The 21,886-nt window shown below is 45.2% G+C and overlaps 1 protein-coding gene across 2 annotated transcripts in view; it reads left to right on the forward strand.

Moving 5' to 3' along the window:
* Positions 1-21,886, forward strand: part of ERG (ETS transcription factor ERG) — a 325,494-nt gene that overhangs the window by 269,176 nt on the left and 34,432 nt on the right. The window lies entirely within an intron of this gene.

The following is a 21,886-nucleotide window of genomic DNA, read 5'->3' on the forward strand; positions in this document are numbered from 1 at the left end:
TATTGACACAGGGTTAATAGCGGCGGTAATGGAGTGAGTTACCCGCGGCATAACGCGGTCTGTTACCGCTGGCATTAACCCTGTGTGAGTGGTGACTGCGGGGAGTGTGTAGCGGGCGCCGGGCACTGACTGCAGGGGAGTAGGGAGGGACTAATCAGACTGTGGCCGTCGCTGATTGGTCGCGGCAGCCATGACAGGCAGCTGCCGAGACCAATCAGCGAATGAATATACGTGACAGAAAGAAGGACAGACAGAAGGACAGACAGAAAGACGGAAGTGATCCTTAGACAATTATATAGCAGATGTCCCTGGGCCCAGTGTATACTGTTAAGACAATCATGATAACAAACAGCACTATGACTACTTTTCGCCCTTCAGACTGACTGATTACACGTTTGTAGACGCTTTTGATGCTAGTTACAGAACACATTTTAGTTTCACGTGTCTCTATGGTCAAGTTATTTTCAATCTTTTCTAGGGTTACCATCATTTTTGTTCTGGCCTTTTTTATGTTTTTTTTTTTTTACATTATTCAGAACCACAATTCAAAAGCAAAGCATGATTCTTATTATTGATATATTCAGTAAATGTACATTGAAAATTACTTTTGTCAGTTCCAAGTTATTTCAGTGACCATTGTGGGGTTTTCTTACTTTACTAGAAGGGAAGCAACAATTTTGTCCATGTGTGTAGATGGTGTTTTCCTTTAGGGTTCTACCTACTCCCTCCTGCCTGCTCCCTATTAGTTCTATCATACTCTACATTTAGGAAGATTTTTACATGGAAATTTTGAGGAAAAAATACATTAAAAATATTGAAAAAAAAGTCATAACTTTTTTTATGATCGTATTCGTCTCTATGGGGAGGGACAGTGCACGATCTTTTTCCCAGGCAAGAATGTGGATTTGGGGGCTCTCGTTCTCAGGTGATGATCTCAGAGGTCAGATCACTACTAATTTACTTTTCTGGCAACTTCTTCAAAGTGGTTGTCCCCTATCCGGCCAAGCTCTGCAAGTAAGTTCTTCAGGTTGGCAACCGCCGCCGCTGGCACCGATAACAGTTGATCGGTGAGATGCTGAGTTGCGGACCCCAACCAATCAGATGGCATCAATGTAAAAGTAGTGGACAACCTCTTTAAGATTAATAATTTTCTTTTACATGACATTGTAATCCTATGAAGCAAATATCAGTTGTTGATTGCGCATTGTACCAAGGAAGTTTCCCAATTCTTTTCGCTGGTACAAACAGTTCTACAACTTCCTGTATATCCCAGAGAACGGGAACACATATGTAGTAATGTCACTTTAGAAATTGGATTTTTTTTGACTGTGTAATCACCTCCCTGCGAAGCACAAGCCATTCATTATGCACAGCGGAGGTCATGATGCCAAGGATAATTTTTCTTCTATAGGATATGTCCATGGCGGTCTGTACAGGAAGCACCAACGTGGCAACGATCAGGTGCTCCATTGGAATGTCTTTTTTTTTTTTAAACAGGAAATAATCTCATGAAGGATGAAATATTGTACATGAGAAGAAGGTTGTGTCCATTTCCAATTCACATAATTGTACACATTCCTAAATTAAAGAGGTTAATCAAGATTGGAGAAACATGGACATAAAAAATGGAGGGAATAGCTTACAAATGGAGGGGAGGGGTTCAAAATAACCAAGTATTTTATATTCACCTGTCCTCCGCACCAGGTTTCTTATAAATTACACAAAGTGCTTATGTGTGTCACCATCCCACTTGGCCATGTTAATTTAACTCCTTCCAAAAGAAGACCACAAAATGCAAAGTGAAAATTCAAATCCCCAAAATTTCCGATTTGCCGGGATCCAAATTCTTTTGGAAAGTCATAAGGAATTTTTCAATCTGTACTCATGGGATTCTCCAGCATTTATTTTTTATGATGAGTTGTACAATAATTGGATCAATCTGATCATATTTTACCACTTTTTTGTAGAGATTATTGCTACAACCTATTGTTCTTGGCTGGATCATAGAGAATGATGCTCCTTTAATGGGCCAACCACACCAAAAATGTTGGGAAGCTCAAGGGGCATAACTCTTGTTCTAGTCATTGGTGGAGGTCGGTGGTGATGGTCAGCAGACACATGAGGGTGTTCCTACATAAGACATCTGAGATGTTGCTGAAGTGGTGAGATAGTGATCAGTGGAGATCAGCAGTGATCAACATCAGATACATGAGGGTGCTCATACATTAGGCCGTAGGGGTATTGTTGTTGTGGTGGGTTACTGATCAGTGGTGATCATCGGTAGATGCATGAGGGAGCTCACACATAAAACCAAAGGGTTATTGTTGATATGGTGGGTTAGTGATCGGTGATCATCGGTAGATGAATGAGGGTGCTCATATATTAGGCCATAGTGGATATTGTTGATGTGGATTACTGATCAATGGTGATCATCAGTAGATGAATGAGAGTGCTCACACATAAGACCATGGGGGATGTTGTTGATATGGTGAGTTAGTGATCGATGACCATCGGTAGATGCGTGAGGGTGTTCACACATAAGACCATAGCGGATATTGTTGATATGGCGGGTTAGTGATCAGTGGTGATCATCAGTAGATGTATGAGGGTACTCACTCATAAGACCGTGGGGCATATTGTTGCTATGGTGGGTTAGTGATCGGTGGTGGTCTGCAGAGGTATGACGGTGCTCACTCATGAGACATTGCAGATATTGTTGCAGTGGTATCATATTCCCGTCTCCACAGTTTATTATTTCGGTTGGGGCAGGTGTTTTGTGAGAAATTCTGTTGGGATTGTTGTCCTGTGGTTTGTACAAATCATGTCATTTGTGGTTTTCTGGAGACTTGATCCAGATGCTGTGCCGACCACCGTTCAGTGGCTTTGTTCCCATGTATATTTCATACATGACATATTGAGTCAGTTACGAAACAGAACTATTGTCATGATTTATTATCGTGCGGTCGTTTAGTTTTGAACCAAAAACGCTCAGTGAATTATCCAGAATTTTATCTGGTCTTTACTTTTACTGGCAGAAGCTTAACGAAATGACGGCCCTTGACAGTTAGGTCTTGGCTGTGATAAAATACTTCTGCTAGTCGTCTTCTTTCGTAGAAATTATACATTATATCTATTATAGGAGTTTTCCTTTATGCGCTACTTTGGAGAACCCATTTTTCTTTGGTCTTCAAGTTATACAAATTACATTTCCCAAATATCAGGAAGGCTCAGGGAAAAACAGGACTTCTGGAAGTGTTGGCAAATCTCCTGGATGTCACCAACGTTTCTTTAACAGCTAAAAAAATACAATGATTCCATAAAGTTTTTCCAGTAGAGGGGTCTGGAGGGGGAGTGGATTTTTTTGCCCTGGCTGTATATATTATTTCCCATAGTCAAGCGCCTGTAGGAAGTTTCTTCACAATTAGAAGTCCACTTAGTAATACTTCGGACAATTTTTGAACAGGCCGACACTTACGGTATTTCTCCAAACATGGCCTGTTGGGGCAGAATTTCGAACCCCCATACACATCAGATGGTTAGCAAATCCTGCAAAAATGGTTGGGTTTGGTTGACTTCAGTCTACTATGTGTGGAACCCTAACGAAGAGCAATCAGTGCTCATAGTGTCCGACTATATACAGAACCTAGTGTCAAGAGAACAATAACACCAATTTTCATGAGGAATAACAGAAGGACAACACAACTCAGAGTTTTAAGAAAATATGCCCCAGAATTAAGAAAGAAGTATTTACCGTATTTTCCGGCGTATAAGACGACTTTTTAACCCCTCAAAATCTTCTTAAAAGTCGGGGGTCGTCTTATACGCCGGGTACAGACAAATGTGCATATGGTGGGTGGGGGTGTGTGGTCCCGATGACGAAGAGAGGGGGCGTCTCACAGGAAAGTGTGAGTGGAGTAGCCCCCTGTTACCTCATTGCGGCAGCGTGGGGGTCTCTGTGCTGGGGAGCGGCGGCTCCTCATTGCGGTAGCATAGGGTTCCTGTGCTGGGAGCGGCAGCTCCTCTTCGTGCCATGGGGGCTCTGTGCTGTGGGGCGGTGCATCTTCTTGCAGCGTCGGGGCTCCTCCGGCATCTCCGCAAGGCCCGGAGGCACCGGCAGCTCCATTATTACGATGCGGTGGCCTCCGGGAAAATGGCCGCTGGGGGCGGCGCATGCTCAGATTCAGATCTCGTCTTCCGAGATCTCGGGACGAGATCTGAATCTGAGCATGCGCCACCCCCAGCGGCCATTTTCCCGGAGGCCACCGCATCGCAGCAATGGAGCTGCCGGTGCCTCCGGGCCTTGAGGAGATGCCGGAGAAGCCCCGACGCTGCAAGAAGATGCACCGCCCCACAGCACAGAGCCCCCACAGCACGAAGAGGAGCTGCCGCTCCCAGCACAGGAACCCTATGCTACCGCAATGAGGAGCCGCCGCTCCCCAGCACAGAGACCCCCACGCTGCCGCAATGAGGTAACAGGGGGCTACTCCACTCACACTTTCCTGTGAGACGCCCCCTCTCTTCATCATCGGGACCACTCCCCACCCCAAAAGGCACATTAGTCACCGGCCCTATAAGACGACATACGGCATATAAGAAGACCCCCGACTTTTAAGAAGATTTCATATTTTAACTGGAAAAGTTGGGGGGTCGTCTTATACGCCCAGTCGTCTTATATGCTGGAAAATACGGTACTAAAACAGACATGATAAAGAGAGGAGAGCGGCATTAAGGCTCTGAGGCTTTTTTTTGTTTCTTTTTTTGCCATCCCAAAACTTTTAAAAGAAAGTTGAACTTTTTTGACTTAAAGTTATTTTCGTCACCCAAAACAAGTTCCCGCACTCTGTAAACAGAGTAAAATAAATATATATTTCATGTGTCCTGAATGCACTTGAAGATGAGAGATAATGAAAATATTTCCAAGTTGTTATTTCCTTCCAAACAAAGAGAACATGAGCTTGGTCTTCTCTGCTTCTTGCAAGATATAGGTAATGAGCGCTCAGCTCCGGAAGGGCTGGAGTCCACTGGTTGCATTTCATCCCTTTGTGTGCTTAGTTGACCGGATGCAGTGACAAATGTGGCACGATCACAGTGAAACATGACAGGCAGCCATCATTTTTTTTATTACCCATAATTAATAAAAAAAAATGGGTAGCCATTGTCTTATATGGAAAGTCGTGTGTGTAGGAGAAACACCACATGGTAGATGGTTTGTAGCTGGACAGACATTACAGTGTAGTCAGCGGTCACATTGAAACCTGTGATCGAGTTGGCATTAACACTAGAAATACTCTATATAGACAAAAGTATATGCCCCCCTCCAGGAGCTTTTCCGACCTCCAATTCTACATCCTAAGATATTAATATGGAGTCGCCCCTCTGTAGATATAACGGCTCCCGCTCTTCTGGGAAGGATTTCTACAAAATCTTGGAGGAGTCTGTGAGATTTTTTTCCCCTTCATCCAGAAGATCATTGGTGAGGTCAGACGCTGATGTTGGGAGAGGCCGGGCTCATGATCTCCAGTCTAGTTATTGGAGGGGCTGTGGTCCGGGCTCTGTGCGGCCACTCATGTTCTTCCCTCCATGTCTGTATGGACATTGTGCACTGGGCACAGTCATAGGGGACAGGAAAGGGTCTTCCCTAGTGTTGAGCATTCCGATACTGCAAATATCGGGTATCGGCCGATATTTGCTGTATTGGAATTCCGATACCGAGTTCCGATATTTTTGCGATATCGGAAATCGGAATCGGAAGTGTTCCCAGTCATCTTCGGCGTGTGCGGTGCATATGGTTCCCAGGGTCTGAAGGAGAGGAAACTCTCCTTCAGGCCCGGGGATCCATACTCATGTAAAAAATAAAGAATAAAAATAAAAAATATGGATATACTCACCCCTCCGGTCACCTGACCACGACGTCATCGAAGGTCCTTCACGCTCTGCATTCTTAGGAACGGAGGCAGACGCTTGCAGCGGTGACAGCCAGGGTTTTCGGAGGGGTGAGTATATCCATATTTTTTATTTTTATTCTTTATTTTTTACATGAATATGGATCCCAGGGCCTGAAGGAGAGTTTCCTCTCCTTCAGACCCTGGGAACCAACCAGGATAGCTTCCGATACTTGTGTCCCATTGACTTGCATTGGTATCGGGTATCGGTATCGGCGATATCCGATATTTTTTGGATATCGGCCGATCCTATCCGATACCGATACCTTTGAGTATCGGAAGGTATCGCTCAACACTAGTCTTCCCCAAACAGTTCCCACAAAGCTGAAGATACAATTGTCCACAATGTCTTGTGCTGAAGTATTAAGATTTCCCTTGACTCGTGAAAAGAGGACGTGCACTGAACACGTTTCCTCCAAAGACAAGTGGTAGCGGCCTTACACCACTCCATCCGACGCTCGGCATTGTGCTTGGTGATGTACGTCTGCATGCAGCTGCTCGGCCATGAAGCTTCCAGCTGGGGGTGTTTGTGCTGATGCTATACCAGAAGAAGTCTGGACTCTGCAGGTACGGGGTCGGCAGAGCGGTGGTGACTTTTCTGCTCTTTGCTCCTCAGCACTCGGCCCCCCGCTCTGTAACGTTACGGGGTCTCCACTCTGTGGCTGAGTTGCTGCGGTTCCTTCCACTTCTCAATAATATCACTCACAGGTGATGGGGGAAGATTCAGGAGGGAAGAAATGTCATGAACGTACTTGTTACACTGATGGCTCCCATTATAGGACCGCGCTGGTATCGGTGAGCTCTCTGTCACATGTTGATAAAGACAAATGGAATGGTGGGGGGGCTAGAGGTTATAATCCTGGGACCAGAGGTTATACCCCGGGGGTGAGGGACCAGAAGCTATACTCCAAAGATGAGGGGCTGCATGTTATAAACTGGGGGCAATGGGACTGAAGGAAAAACCAGAGTTCACGGCTTTAAGATATGTTTCCCAATAATTTTCTCTGCACAGTGCCATTAAGCCCTTCCCGACCCATGACGCCACATAGGCGTCATGAAAACCCGTGCCAATCGGACCCATGACGCCTATGTGGCGTCATGGAATGATCGCGTCCCTGCAGATCGGGTGAAGGGGTTAACTCCTATTTTACCCGATCTGCAGGGAGAGGGGGAGTGGTACTTCAGCCCAGGGGGGGTGGCTTCACCCCCCCGTGGCTACGATCGCTCTGATTGGCTGTTGAAAGTGAAACTGCCAATCAGAGCGATTTGTAATATTTCACCTAAAAAACAGGTGAAATATTACAATCCAGCCATGGCCGATGCTGCAATATCATCGGCCATGGCTGGAAAACCTGAAGTGACCACCCCCCACCCCACCGATCGCCCCCCCACCGCTCCGTTATGGGGTCCGGTCCCCTCCGTCCTGTGCTCCGCTGCCCCGTGCTCTTGCCCGCTCCCCCGTCCTGCTGTCCGCTCCCCCCGTCCTCCGATCACCCCCCCTGTGCTCAGATCCACCCCCCCACCACCCCTTCATACTTACCGATCCTCCCGGTGTCCGGCCGTCTCCTCGCTGGGCGCCGCCATCTTCCAAAATGGCGGGCGCATGCTCAGTACGCCCGCCGGCCGGCAGATTCCTTACAGGTACATTTTGATCGCTGTGGTAGGTTCTACCACAGCGATCAAAATAAAAAAAATAATAAATAACCCCCCCCCTTTATCACCCCCATAGATAGGGACAATAATAAAATAAAGAAAATATTTTTATTTTTTTTTCCCACTGTGGTTAGGGTTAGGGTTAGAACTAGGGTTAGGGTTACGGGTAGGGTTAGGGTTATGGCATGTGCGGATTTGGCAGCGGATCCGCAGCGGATCGGCGGCGGATCCGCAGCGGATCGGCGGCGGATCCGCAGCGGATCGGCCGCGGATCCGCAGCGGATCGGCGGCGGATCCGCAGCGGATCGGCCGCGGATCCGCAGCGGATCGGCGGCGGATCCGCAGCGGATCGGCCGCGGATCCGCAGCGGATCGGCCGCGGATCCGCAGCGGATCGGCCGCGGATCCGCAGCGGATCGGCCGCGGATCCGCAGCGGATCGGCCGCGGATCCGCAGCGGATCGGCCGCGGATCCGCAGCGGATCGGCCGCGGATCCGCAGCGGATTGGCCGCTGCGAATTCGTAGCAGTTTTCCATCAGGTTTACAGTACCGTGTACACCTATGGAAAACCAAATCCGCTGTGCCCATGGTGCGGAAAATTCCGTGCAGAAACGCTGCGTTGTATTTTCCACAGCATGTCAATTCTTTGTGCGGATTCCGCAGCGTTTTACACCTGTTCCTCAATAGGAATCCGCAGGTGAAATCCGCACAAAAAAACACTGGAAATCTGCTGTAAATCCGCAGGTAAAACGCAGTGCCTTTTACTTGCAGATTTTTCAAAAGTCGTACGGAAAAATCTCACACGAATCCGCTACGTGGGCACATACCCTTAGGGTTAGGGTTGGAATTAGGGCTAGGGTTGGAATTAGGGTTACGGGTGTGTTGGGGTTAGGGTTGTGGTTAGGGGTGTGTTGGGGTTAGGGTTGGGATTAGGGTTATGGCTACAGTTGGGATTAGGATTAGGGGTGTGTTGGGGTTAGTGTTGAAGTTAGAAATGAGGGGTTTCCACTGTTAGGGCACATCAGGGGTCTCCAAACGCAACATGGCACCACCATTGATTCCAGCCAATCTTGCATTCAAAAAGTCAAATGGTGCTCCCTCCCTTCCAAGCCCCGACGTGTGCCCAAACAGTGGTTTACCCCCACATTTGGGGTACCAGCGTACTCAGGACAAACTGGGCAACAACTGTTGGGGTCCAATTTCTCCTGTTACCCTTGCAAAAATAAAAAATTACTTGCTAAGACATAATTTTTGAGGAAAGAAGAATTATTTTTTATTTTCACGGCTCTGCGTTGTAAACTTCTGTGAAGCACTTGGAGGTTGAACGTGCTCATCACACATCTAGATAAGTTCCTTGGGGGGTCTAGTTTCCAAAATGGGGTCACTTGTGGGGTGTTTCTACTGTTTAGGCACATCAGGGGCTCTGCAAATGCAACGTGACGCCCGCAGACCATTCCATCAAAGTCTGCATTTCAAATGTCACTACTTCCCTTCCGAGCCCTGACGTGCGCCCAAACAGTGGTTTACCCCCACATATGGGGTATCACTGTACTCACAACAAACTGGGCAACAAACATTGGGGCCCAATTTCTCCTGTTACCCTTGTGAAAATAAAAAATTGCTTGCTAAAACATCTTTTTTGAGGAAAGAAAAATGATTTTTTATTTTCACGGCTCTGTGTTGTAAACTTCTGTGAAGCACTTGGGGGTTCAAAGTGCTCACCACACATCTAGATAAGTTCCTTGCGGGGTCTAGTTTCCAAAATGGAGTCACTTGTGGGGAGTTCCTACTGTTTAGGCACATCAGGGGCTCTGCAAATGCAACGTGACGCCCGCAGAGCATTCCATCAAAGTCTGCATTCCAAAACGTCACTACTTCCCTTCCGAGCCCCGGCATGTGCCCAAACAGTGGTTTACCCCCACATATGGGGTATCAGCGTACTCAGGAGAAACTGGACAACAACTTTTGAGGTCCAATTTCTCCTGTTACCCTTGCAAAAATAAAAAATTCTGGGCTAAAAAAATATTTTTGAGGAAAGGAAACACATTTATTATTTTCACGGCTCTGCGTTATAAACTTCTGTGAAGCACTTGGGGGTTCAAAGTGCTCACCACACATCTAGATAAGTTCCTTGCGGGGTCTAGTTTCCAAAATGGAGTCACTTGTGGGGAGTTCCTACTGTTTAGGCACATCAGGGGCTCTGCAAATGCAACGTGACGCCCGCAGAGCATTCCATCAAAGTCTGCATTCCAAAACGTCACTACTTCCCTTCCGAGCCCCGGCATGTGCCCAAACAGTGGTTTACCCCCACATATGGGGTATCAGCGTACTCAGGAGAAACTGGACAACAACTTTTGAGGTCCAATTTCTCCTGTTACCCTTGCAAAAATAAAAAATTCTGGGCTAAAAAAATATTTTTGAGGAAAGGAAACACATTTATTATTTTCACGGCTCTGCGTTATAAACTTCTGTGAAGCACTTGGGGGTTCAAAGTGCTCACCACACATCTAGATAAGTTCCTTGTGGGGTCTAGTTTCCAAAATGGAGTCACTTGTGGGGAGTTCCTACTGTTTAGGCACATCAGGGGCTCTGCAAATGCAACGTGACGCCCGCAGAGCATTCCATCAAAGTCTGCATTCCAAAACGTCACTACTTCCCTTCCGAGCCCCGGCATGTGCCCAAACAGTGGTTTACCCCCACATATGGGGTATCACCGTACTCAGGAGAAACTGGACAACAACTTTTGGGGTCCAATTTCTCCTGTTACCCTTGCAAAAATAAAAAAATTCTGGGCTAAAAAAATATTTTTGAGGAAAGGAAACACATTTATTATTTTCACGGCTCTGCGTTATAAACTTCTGCGAAGCACTTGGGGGTTCAAAGTGTTCACCACACATCTAGATTAGTTCCTTGGGAGGTCTAGTTTCCAAAATGGGGTCACTTGTTAGGGAGCTCCAATGTTTAGGCACACAGGGGCTCTCCAAACGTGACATGGTGTCCGCTAATGATTGGAGCTAATTTTCCATTCAAAAAGCCAAATGGCGTGCCTTCCCTTCCGAGCCCTGCCGTGTGCCCAAACAGTGGTTTACCCCCACATATGGGGTATCATCGTACTCAGGACAAACTGGACAACAACATTTGGGGTCCAATTTCTCCTATTACCCTTGGAAAATTAAAAAATCCTGGGCTAAAACTCATTTTTGAGGAAAGAAAAATTATTTTTTTATTTTCACGGCTCTGCGTTATAAACTTCTGTGAAGCACCTGGGGGTTATAAGTGCTCACTATGCATCTAGATAAGTTCCTTGGGGGGTCTAGTTTCCAAAATGGGGTCACGTGTAGGGGAGCTCCAATGTTTAGGCACACAGGGGCTCTCCAAACGCGACATGGTGTTCGCTAACGATTGGAGCTAATTTTCCATTCAAAAAGTCAAATGGCACGCCTCCCCTTCCGAGCCTTGCCGTGCACCCAAACAGTGGTTTACCCCCACATATGAGGTATCAACATACTCAGCAGAAATTGCCCAACAAATTTTAGGATCCATTTTATCCTGTTGCCCATGTGAAAATGAAAAAATTGAGGCTAAAAGAAATTTTGTGTGAAAAAAAAGTACTTTTTAATTTTTACGGATCAATTTGTGAAGCACCTGAGAGTTTAAAGTGCTCACTATGCTTCTAGATAAGTTCCTTGGGGGGTCTACTTTCCAAAATGGGGTCACTTGTGGGAGCGCTCCAATGTTTAGGCACACGGGGGCTCTCCAAACGTGACATGGTCTCTGCTAGCGATGGAGATCATTTTTCATTCAAAAAGTCAAATGGCGCTCCTTCCCTTCCGAGCCTTACCATGTGCCCAAACAGTGGTTTACCCCCACATGTGAGGTATCAGTGTACTCAGGAGAAATTGTCCAACAAATTTTAGGATCCATTTTATCCTGTTGCCCATGTGAAAATGAAAAAATTGAGGCTAAAATAATTTTTTTGTGAAAAAAAAGTACTGTTTAATTTTTACGGATCAATTTGTGAAGCACCTGGGGGTTTAAAGTGCTCACTATGCTTCTAGATAAGTTCCTTGGGGGGTCTAGTTTCCAAAATGGGGTCACTTGTGGGGGAGCTCCAATGTTTAGGCACACGGGGGCTCTCCAAACGCGACATGGTGTCCGCTAAAGATTGGAGCCAATTTTTCATTCAAAAAGTCAAATGGCGCTCCTTTCCTTCCAAGCCCTGCCGTATGCCCAAACAGTGGTTTACCCCCACATATGAGGTATCAGCGTACTCAGGACAAATTGGACAACATCGTTCGTGGTCCAGTTTTTCCTTTTACCCTTGGGAAAATAAAAAAATTGTTGCTAAAAGATCATTTTTGTGACTAAAAAGTTAAATGTTCATTTTTTCCTTCCATGTTGCTTCTGCTGCTGTGAAACACCTGAAGGGTTAATAAACTTCTTGAATGTGGTTTTGAGCACCTTGAGGGGTGCAGTTTTTAGAATGGTGTCACTTTGGGGTATTTTCAGCCATATAGAACCCTCAAACTGACTTCAAATGTGAGGTGGTCCCTAAAAAAAATGGTTTTGTAAATTTTGTTGTAAAAATGAGAAATCACTGGTCAAATTTTAACCCTTATAACTTCCTAGCAAAAAAAAAATTTGTTTCCAAAATTGTGCTGATGTAAAGTAGACATGTGGGAAATGTTATTTATTAACTATTTTGTGTCACATAACTCTCTGGTTTAACAGAATAAAAATTCAAAATGTGAAAATTGCGAAATTTTCAAAATTTTCGCCAAATTTCCGTTTTTTTCACAAATAAACTCAGAAATTATCGACCTAAATTTACCACTAACATGAAGCCCAATATGTCACGAAAAAAACAATCTCAGAATCGCTAGGATCCGTTGAAGCGTTCCTGAGTTATTACCTCATAAAGGGACACTGGTCAGAATTGCAAAAAACGGCAAGGTCATTAAGGCCAAAATAGGCTGGGTCATGAAGGGGTTAAAGGACCCTATACATATTAGGATAAGTCTGAGTGTACTTACAGCTGATTGGTGCTTCATGGCAGGCCGGGATTTCCTGCTGTGAGGGACAATCAGCTGCTTTTTTAGTGGTGGGACACAGAGCTGTTCACACCTGTCTGCAGCAGAGAATCTGGAGAGCGAATCACTGGTAAAATAAAAAAGGGACAATGTTTTTCTGGGGCTAGGAGGAGAGAGACTGTTTTCAGGGACACATTAGGGGTAAGCACTAGGGTAAATTCAAGTAGATACTACTGTGTCCTAACCCTTCTGAAGTTACTTCACTAACCTCATTACAACCTCTTACTACTAACTGAAGTTGAAGTCTTATCTTAGGAGAGGACCGCTGCTGTATATCTCTCAATATTTCCTTTGTTACCGTAAGTACAGAGAATTGTTGATTTTTACACAGAATACCAGAATATTAATAAGATCAGGAGATGTCAGGTGATTCCTGAGACATCTTCTAACACTGGCTGATGTCCAATAATAGACTTAATTCTTAAACCCAGGATGCCCTGACAACCATGTTGAAGTTGGAGCTTCATAAAGGCTGAAGAACCATAGGTTGGAGACCACTGGTCTGGATGCCAGTTTCTCAACATGTGTTACATCTAACCTCAAAGGCTATTTATTATGTCTCCATGGGGTATCCTGAATCTGCAAGAGATAAGATTTTAATTGAACTACCATCAAGGCATATATCCTGCTCTGTCCAGACAAGGTGCAAGTATCACAGAGTAGCTTTCTGTTTTCATCCAGAAGGGTATTCCGCCAGAAGAGCATTTTTGAGGTCAGATACTGATATTGGAGCAGATGCCGAGCTCACATTCTTGGATCTAGGTGATCCTAAATTTGTTTGATGGGGCTGAGGTCAAGGCTATGTCCAGTCAAGTTCTTATATCAAACTCCCCTTCCATGTCTATATGGACCTTGTACACACTGAACAGTCATGAGGAACAGAAAGTGGCCTTCCACAAACTGTTCCCAATTGTCCACAATGTCTTGAGCTGAATCCTTTAGATTTCCCTTCACTGGAACTAAGGGGCTAAGTCCAACCCCAACAAAACAAGCCCATAGCATTATTCCTCCTCCACTACTATGAGTCTACTAAAAAAACAAATTCAGCAAAAACACCTCAGTGAAAGGAAGGAAGAACTGCCCTGAGAGTTGAATTAGGTCTAATGGGTCAACGTGCGACATAAGGAGTAAGAAGTGAACTTGGGTCAGTGAGTGCAACAAGGTGTGAAGATTGAAATTGAGTCAATGACTGTTATAAAGAATGGTGGTTGAGCTTGGATCAACAGGTGTCATAAAGGATGAAAGTCAAACTTGGGACAGTGCATGCCATAAGGGGTAAATGTTGAATTTCAGTTGAGTGCCATAAGGGGTGAAGGTTGAAGGTTGAAGGAAAGTTTGAACTATGAATCTGAGACATTGACATATGGGGTGGTGGTTGAATTTGGGTCAATGAGACTCATAAGGGATGAAGGTTCAACTTGGGTCAGTGAGTATCATAAGGAATGAAGTCTGAACTTGAGTCAATGAGTACCACATGAGGTGAATGTTGAACTTGGCTCACTGCGTACCACAAGGACTGAAGGTTTAACTTGAGTCTGTGAGTACCACAAGGGGTTAAGGTTGAACTTAGGTTATTAAACATTATAAGAGGTGAAGGTTAAGCATTGGTCAATGAACGCCATAAAGTGTGAAAAAAAAACTTGGGTCATTGAGTGTCATAAAGCATGAGGGCTGATCTTTGATTAATTATCTCCATAAGAGGAAAGTTTTGCTTGGATCAATGAGCACCGAACGGGGAGAAAATTTAATTTGAGTCAATGCTCTCCAATAAGAGATGAAAGTTGATCTTTGGTCAATAAAGGGTGATCATACTAATTCACCATAAACTGTTGCCTATGTTTCTGTGAAATATAGATATGTCAACTGCTGAAGGGTGCTACCAAATGCCTCACGGACACTTTTGTTACCCTCTAGATCATTGCATGGAGAGGGATAACATGATCTGCATGAACTCATCACGGTGTGTTGCTTTGAACGTTGGGGTTGACTTGCTCTTTCAGGATTTAAGTTGGAGAAGTTTACCTTTTTTTTATAAAGTTATCAACTTTTTTCCATTTTAAATATTCCACAGTTCAAATCAAGTCATAAATTTCATGACACGGACAGAAGGGCTTAACATGCACAATGGTGGATCTGGTGGTGATAACCTCCAGCTTAGACCTTGATCTTAGACGTTTTGTGACTCCACGATTTGCTGAGAGCAGTTACAAAACCTTCCTCGAAGCAATCTCTCAAGTTTACTCCTTCCTCTATTCATCAAGTCTCTTGGCAATGGCAGGGCTAAGTGTATTGTTCTTTGGTCACAGTTATTCTGAATTTGCACTTTGTTTTCCTGTTGTTCCTCTGGGAAGTTGGACATGGTGCAGGAGATATGGGAATGGCATGCGACTTCTGGGCTTTTGTTTAAAGAAAACACTTGGACAATGGAGACTTTATTTATTTATTTTCCTCCGTAATTGCCCCGCTTGGATTTATTTAACATATGGAGCATAAAGGAAGAAGGACGTTGCAAATACATTACTCTCATGGCAACATGTTTAGTGGGAGCCCCACATATTTCAGAATTTATGTTATAATTTATAATTTTTATTTGCATTTTTTAATCATTATTACTGTTATTTCCATTATTTTAGTAGTAGTAATACTAGTACTACTACTAATAATAGTAATAATAATAATAAGTTTGTAATCTTAAAGATTACAAACTTATTACTATTATTATTACTATTATTACTAATGGAAATAACAATAATAATGATTAAAAATACAAATAAAAATCATAATATAAATAAAACAATAACCATTTAATAAAAATAATAATAATTTTTAACTAAAGTTGACAGTTGTAATAATATGAATACAGAAAAATTACCCCTTTAAAAATTACTAAATCTTTATAAGTTAGACTCATTTAAAAAAAAAATTACACAATAAAATTATATATATATATAAATAGGGGGAAGAAGAGGATCACTTCAAAAATAATAGGGTAGGAAGGGGAAAGGGCACTTACAGTATTCCTGTAAGACTGTAATACTTAGTTGCCCCTACCTGAGCCGCGTAGGTTGGCTCTCTAAAACTGCATAAATCTAATAAAGATTTGCTAATTTTTAAAGGGTTAATTTTTCTGTCATTATATATATTTTTGGATATCCTTATATCTTTCATACTATTTTCTCTGTGAGTGTCAGTTAAAATAATACCAGATATTCTAAAATAATATTGCCCAAAATTGATGATAATACTTATTGCAGCATAATAAAAATGATGCCAAATCAATAATAATGTACAATAACTAAATAGGTATAAAATAGTGATGAGCGCATCTGCCTAAAAAATTTGAATTTAGATTCACTCGAATTTGGACATGAAATTCGATTCACATCAAATTTACTTGATGCGAATACAATGTACATTTTTATGTAGTCAGGTCTTTCAAGAACCCAAGTAATAATAAACATAACTAAAAAATAAAAAATTATATTGGGCAGCACGGTGGCTCAGTAGTTCGCACTGTATGGTGGCTCAGTGGTTAGCACTCATGGGCTAATGTCCCCCACCCTGTACTAATGTCCCCCATCCTGGGCCCATTCCACATATATATGTCTCCCACCCTGTACTAATGTCCCCCATCCTGAGCCCCTTCAAGGTATGCAATATACATATCTCTCTCATCCTGGGCCCCTTCCATGTATATAAATCCACCATCATGTAATAATGTCCCCCATCTTGTACTAATGTCCCCCATCCTAGGCACCTTTCATGTATATATGTCCACCATTTCTCTCATCCAGGGCCACTTCCAGGTATACATGTCTACCTTTTTGGTACATATGAACCCCATCCTGGAACTATTCAGTATTTATGCCTCCCATCCTGGTATATATGTCCCCATCCCAGTATATATCTCCCCATCCTGGTATACATGCCCCCCATCTTGGTATATACGTCCCCCATCCTGGTATATATGTCCTCCATCCTGGTATATATGTCCCCCATCCTGGTATATATGTTCTCCATCCTGGTATATATGTCCTCCATCCTGGTATATATGTCCCCCATCCTGGTATACATGTCCTTCATCCTGGTATACATGTCCTCTATTCTGGTATACATGTCCCCCATCCTGGTATGCATGTCCCCCATCCTGGTATACATGTCCCCCATCCTGGTATACATGTCCTCCATCCTGGTATATATCTCCCCCATCCTGGTATACATGTCCCCCATTCTGGTATATATCTCCCCCATCCTGGTATACATGTCCCCCATCCTGGTATACATGTCCCCCATCCTGGTATACATGTCCCCCATCCTGGTATACACATCCCCCATCCTGGTATATATGTTCTCCATCCTGGTATATATGTCCTCCATCCTGGTATATATGTCCCCCATCCTGGTATACATGTCCTCCATCCTGGTATACATGTCCTCCATCCTGGTATACATGTCCTCCATCCTGGTATACATGTCCCCCATCCTGGTATACATGTCCCCCATCCTGGTATACATGTCCCCCATTCTGGTATATATCTCCCCCATCCTGGTATACATGTCCCCCATCCTGGTATACATGTCCCCCATCCTGGTATATATGTCCTCCATCCTGGTATACATGTCCTCCATCCTGGTATATATCTCCCCCATCCTGGTATACATGTCCCCCATCCTGGTATACATGTCCCCCATCCTGATATACATGTCCTCCATCCTGGTATACATGTCCTCCATCCTGGTATATATGTCACCCATCCTGATATACATGTCCTCCATCCTGGTATACATGTCCTCCATCCTGGTATACATGTCCTCCATCCTGGTATACATGTCACCCATCCTGGTATACATGTCCCCCATTCTGGTATATATCTCCCCCATCCTGGTATATATGTCTCCCATCCTGGTATAATGTCCCCCATCCTGGTATATATGTCATCCATCCTGATATACATGTCCTCCATCCTGGTACACATGTCCTCCATCCTGGTATATATGTCCTCCATCCTGATATACATGTCCTCCATCCTGGTATACATGTCCTCCATCCTGGTATATATCTCCCCCATCCTGGTATACATGCCCCCATCCTGGTATATATGTCTCCCATCCTGGTATACAAGTCCCCCATCCTAGTATACATGTCTCCCATCCTGGTATACTCGTCCCCCATCCTGGTATATATGTCCCCCATCCTGGTATATGTCACCCATCCGGGTATATATGTCTCCCTTTCTGCCGCTATTATAAACGATTCTGCCCCCCTTCCCCCACTCCCACACCGCACGGTGTCTTCTTCTATAGCCGGCACAGAAGCCGCCAACTGACTGCACAGTGCAAGTGTCGGGAATTATATGACGTCACGGCCATATGCTGCTGGAGTTTCCGCTGGCCAATGTCAGGTTTGCTACATCTTGTATTGTGGTGCATTTCCTCGGACACACATCTAGATGAGCTATGCACTGGCATTGGAGGGCCTCCCTCCCGCAAGGTGCCCCCTCTGCGACCGCGATTGTTACCCCCACTGAATGGACATTTACATGCCAGGCACGGGTAGTGAAAAGCAGGGTGATCTGGAGCTTTCTGGGTTGATCTGTCCTACATTGAGCAGACCTCACTTACATGGCAGCTCGAGTGTTATTTACTGTGGGACACCGGACTAATGATTTTCACATTGCAGTCGAATCTCGCTCCTGGCTGCCTCCGCACAGCTCCACATTGGCCAACTGGAAGCAAATAACAGAGCCTGGCACAGTCTGTTCCCGTCTAACTCGTGGTCACCGGGACTATTTCGGAGTTGGCGTCTTTCAAAAATAATTTTGCGATTTTTATTTTCCATCTTCTCCCTCTTTTTCTTCCTCGGCTCAGCGCTGGCAGCAGTGAGATAATTGACGTACGATATTGGCTCGTACAACAAAATAATCGCGTTATCCCTTGATGTAGATCTACGGGTTTTTGTTTATTGTTTTAAGGGGGAGAAATAGCATGTGGTTTCACTTAGGCTAAAAAAAAAATCTTCTGAGCCTCAAAGGATTTTGTTGCACCTACTTTTCTAAAAATGGAGCAGCGTTCGCCGCGCTGATCCGTACAATGACATATTCAGACTGCGTGGAAAGTTTCCTGTAAGGTTTGTCTGGATGGGAAAATAACCACTTTAACAACAGCAGTTTCAGTGGTTTAGGGAGACAAGGTGCTTGTGTTTGACTTATGATTGGCAAAAAAAAAAGTTTCACATGCCCAGTAGAGGGTGACTCTTATATGCAGAACTTGCAGGAAAGTTTTTCTGGGGGTGGCGAGGACCCTTTATATTAGAATCAAGACATTTTTCCATGTCCCTACAAAGCCAAGGGTCCAATATCCATGAAATATGGCAAGAACTCACCTCAAGCAATCCCCTTCTCTGACTGTAGGGGGCAGCATTGTGTAGATCTCCAGGTCATTAACATGTATGGAAATGTTGGGGTGCCCCATTTTAGAAAAAGTTAGAAGTAATCCTCCATAGAGCTATTCATATACTGAAAATTGAAGACTCTTAACATTAATTTAAAGGGAACCTGTCACCCCCAAAATCGAAGTTGAGCTAAGCCCACCAGCATCAGGGGCTTATCTAGGGCATTCTGTAATGCTGTAGATAAGCCCCCGATGTATCCTGAAAGATGAGAAAAAGAGGTTAGATTACACTACCTGGGCGGGCGGTCCCGCTGCGGTCCGGTCCGATGGGCGTCGCGGTCCGGGTCCGGGGCCTCCCATCTTCTTACGATGACGTCCTCTTCTTGTCTTCCTGTTGCGGCTCCGGCGCAGGTGCGGCGCGCCCCCACACCGCCGCAGGGCCGAGGGGTACCCGGAGCCGGGCCTCTAGTTCTCAGTCTCGGGGTTGTCACGGTGGCTAGACCCGGTCCGTGGCCCTGTCCGTCAGTGGGGGACGTCCGGTGAAATAGGTGGTAGTAATGATAGCGATGTAGCGGTGCAGTTGTGAGGTGCAGGGCGCGGTTAATAACGAGGACACCAGGTTGCAGTCTCTTTACCTCTTTACTGGAGATCTCTGAGTCCTCAGTCCAGAACACGGTTCACCAGGCTTCGCAAGTCCGGCCGGTCCAATGGCACCTCCAGAGTTCTCCTCTCAGGTGGAAATCTGTGCCTTCCTTCTTAGCGCTATGTGTTGTAGTCCTTCCCTGCTGTGCTCACGGAAAGTGACCCCACAACGGTTGTGTCTGTTTCTTAAGTTCCCTCACAACTCGATTTGATGTTCCTCTGTAATCCACCCCTTCCCTGTATTCAGGTTGGAATGGCACCCGTTTGTCAGGTAGGCCTGGAGTTCTTCCGGGACCCTAGAGTCGCCCCTCTCCCGCAATTGCCCCCCAAGACTTCATAGGTGATATGTGGTAGACAGCCCGCCTAAGACCGACTGTCCTGCCGCTGTTTGGAGTATGGCTTGAAGCTGTATTCTAATCCACTCCCTCGGCGTTCCGGCCACCGGTATTGCGCCTCAGCAAGGTGCTGCCTCTTTCAGCACAACCCCTGCTGGTATTCTCCTTCTTCTTGATCTCGTTTCTCACTCAGCACAATCTGTCTCTCTTCTAGTCCTTTCTTGGGCACCGCCGCTATACTGAGCAGGCACGGTCCCGTTACGTTCTCTCAATGCCAAGCCTCTGCCAGGATCCCACCCCTGGCAGAGACCCTACAGTCTCTCCCTTCACAACACCCCCTGCCACGAGGTGTTGCTCCGTTCAATCCCGTCAGCGTTCTCCTCTAACTTCCTGCCTGACCCCCAGTTTACCCACTATGGTGGGGAGTGGCCTAATGAATAGCACCCTTAGCTCCCCCCGGAGGCCCTGCTGTGAAACATATTGGTGTCTGTGATACCTGATTGGAGGAACTCCTTCGGTGCCATCGAACGTACCATGGCTCCCCTTAGCGGCGAAGCCACAGCACTGCAACGACCAGAACTCTGGGGCGCTGCACAGGCGTACTGATTTGTCCTGTTGAGGGCAGAGCAAAGTACTGCAGTGCGCAGGTGCTGGGCCTCTCTGACCTTTCCCGGCGCCTGCGCACTGCAGTACTTTGCTCTGCCCTCAACAGGACAGACAAAGTACGCTGGAGCCGGAGCTGCGGCGTGAAGACAAGAGGACGTCATCGTAAGAAGATGGGAGGACCCGGACCGGACCGCAACGCACATCGAACCGGACCACAGCGGGACCGCCCTGGGTGAGTATAATCTAACGTCTTTTTCTGCATCAGGGGCTGTAGATAAGCCCCTGATGCAGGTGGGCTTAGCTCACCTTCCATTTTGGGGGTGACAGGTTCCTTTTAAGCAAGTGGGTAGTGACACACCTTAAATGAAGCCCTTTTAAGGTTAGAGGGGTCCACAATTTAATGCGTTGTCAGATCCTTACAGGCATGTGGTCTTCAAAGGTGCTACAATGCTAGCAAACAAGTAAAAAGAAAGAGTGAGGTACCGGAGTCCTGGTAATGAGTTAAGAAGTACAGTAGTGTGCTAGCGTCAAGCAGCTGCCGAAAGGGGGCTGCATTTTTATCGTTGCAACATATCTGTATACACAGGTTTTTCTTGCAGTGGCATTCTGGTCATAGATATTTATAGGCTATTGTATCAATGTCTGATACATCATAGTCTTCCTTGAGCGCAGGGCAGGGTACTGAAAAATCAGGTGAGAAGCCTTTGAGGTCATGAACAATCTAGGCACCGCCAAGGGCAGCAAACTCAACAGTATTTTCCTATATGTACTGTATATAGCGCTAATATGTTTGTAGACACATGAAAAATTACACAGATGTCACAGATGGAAAAAAAAAACAACAATCCTCCATCTCCAGACAGCTGTTTCGGGGTCCTTGTCTCCGCTGAGCGCAGGGTAGGGTACTGAATAGCTGGGTGAGAAGCCTTTGAGGTGGAGAACAATCTAGGCACCGCCAAGGGCAGGAAACTCAACAGCATTTTCCTATATGTACTGTATATAGCGCTAATATGTTTGGAGACACATGAAAAATTACACAGATGTCACAGATGGAAAAAAATAACAAACCTCCATGAGGGCCAAATCTAGGCGCCTCCTAGGGCACGGAACACAACAACACCATGCACTATGCTCTGTGTATAGCGATAATATGTTTGTTGTCACGTGTAAAAATTCAGATGTCACAGATGAAAAAAAGCAACTTCTCCAATGCATCCCTATGGATGTTG

This window comes from Ranitomeya variabilis (assembly GCF_051348905.1).
Source record: "Ranitomeya variabilis isolate aRanVar5 chromosome 1 unlocalized genomic scaffold, aRanVar5.hap1 SUPER_1_unloc_1, whole genome shotgun sequence".
Taxonomy (NCBI): domain Eukaryota; kingdom Metazoa; phylum Chordata; class Amphibia; order Anura; family Dendrobatidae; genus Ranitomeya; species Ranitomeya variabilis.